The sequence below is a fragment of the Orycteropus afer genome, unplaced genomic scaffold, assembly GCF_000298275.1.
Source record: "Orycteropus afer afer isolate SDZICR_OR568_19922 unplaced genomic scaffold, OryAfe1.0 scaffold00745, whole genome shotgun sequence".
Classification (NCBI taxonomy): domain Eukaryota; kingdom Metazoa; phylum Chordata; class Mammalia; order Tubulidentata; family Orycteropodidae; genus Orycteropus; species Orycteropus afer.
Window position 1 is genome coordinate 390,856 of NW_006922332.1, and position 1,980 is coordinate 392,835.

Sequence of the window (1,980 nt, forward strand, 5' to 3'; positions counted from 1 at the left end):
TGGAGTCGATTCCGACTCATAGCGACACTTCTGGACAGAGTACAACTGCCCATAGGGTTTCCAAGGCTGTAAATCTTTACGGAAGCAGGCTGCCTCATCGTTCTCCCACAGAACGACTAGTAGGTTGGAACCGCAGACCTTTTGATTAGCAGTCCAATGCTTTAACCACTGTGCCACGCCACCAGAGCTGCTGTCATAGAGTTTATGGTGCGTTAAATGCAGATAGTACATATAAGTCTCCTGGCGCATTACAAGTATTCAGTAAATAGAAAGTTTTTATTCAGTAACCCAACTCCCTTCCCGGAAACTTGCCTAACCCAGAGCTTGTCTGACTCTTGTGTGACTAGGAATCCCCTAGGAATTATGTTGAAAAGCAGATTGTGTTCTGTAGTCTGGTGGGGGCTGAGAGTCTGCGTCTGTGGTCAGCTTCCAGGTGATGGCAGTGTTGGTGTCCTCGGGCTGCTTTTTAGTACCGAAGCACTAACCCAGAGTAGGAGCTCTGGTAGCATAGTGCCTAAGGCACTTGACTGCTAACCAAAAGGCTAGAGGTTCAAACCCACCAGCCACTCCTCAGAAGGAAGGTTGGGCAATCTACTTCCGTAGGGATACCGCCTTGGAAACCCACAAAGGGGTCGTTATGAATAGGGTCCGACTTGATGGCACATAACAACAACCACCCAGGCTGGCTACCCTTATGTCCATCTGCCCTTGACTCAGTGCTCTTTGGGTCAGATGGAAGGGGCCATATAACCTTTAATCCCTCTGAGTGGACCCAATCCAAATAATTTGCATCTCACGTGCTGAGGCAAGTAGCATTCTTTCCTGAAGTCTAATTTCCAGACACTGCCTCCATGAGAATTTTTATTTGTTTAAAAGGGTATCTCTAAACCAAGCTGCTAAATGGTTTCTTCAAGTAAATTTTGCTGTGGTAGGAGTGTGCCTTTGTTAGGTCATCACTGCTAAAAGTAAATGCTGTTCTCAATGGAAGAACTATCCATTGAAAAGCAGAATGTATATTCTGACCAATGTAATTTCCAGAAAAAGCAAGCCAAAATCTCTCTTAGGTTTTCAGAAATTTTGCAACATAAGCTAACATTTATTAGCCCCTCCTGTGTACCAGGAGCCATGGCCAAGTTATCTCATTTAATTCACAAAAGCATCTTGTTAGATAAGTATTATCTTCATTTCACAGTGAATATACTAAAACAAAAGGTCATAAATAACTTCTCCAAGGTCACACAGTAAGTGGCAGAATTGGCTTTGAATCCCTGTGAGGAATGTAAGATCCCAGAGCCAGTGCCTTTTCTTCCTATCCCGTGCTGGGGTGGGAGCATGGGGAAGGAGTTAGGAAGAATGCAGAGTATATTATACTTGGTTAGTTCTCAGTATTTATTTATTGAATGAGTTATTAAATTAGGTTCATGTCAAAATATAAAAATGAGGTTTATATTTTTTTAATTTTTATTGTGATTTGGGTGAATGTTTACAGAGCGAATTCACTTTCCATACAGCAGCTCACATACACTTTGTCTCATGACATTGACTGCAATTTCCCACAATGCAACAGCTTCCCTCCCACTTCCTCCCCATAGTTACCTCTTCCCTGTGTCCTTCCCTCCATCCATTCCTGTCCTCCAACTGTCTCCCTGTGCATACACAGCCCTTCTATTCTCCCATGATTAATCTCTCCAAGGAGTGTATCTACCTAATGTAAATGTTCAGCCCATATGCTGTCTTTTATTTGGCTGGAAGCCATGGGAGTGGGTTCAATTCCAGACCTGAAGGGCAGCTAGGTCCCATAGTCTAAGGGGTTCCATCAGGCTCTGTCAGACCAGCAAACCTGTTCTCCCCCTCACCTTCCTCCCCCTTTTTTTTTTTAATGGTTTTGAGTTGTGTTCCACATTGTTCTCCCACTCTGTCCAGGATCTCCTACATAGATCCCTCTCCGAGTGGTTGACAGTGGTAGCCGGGCACCATCTA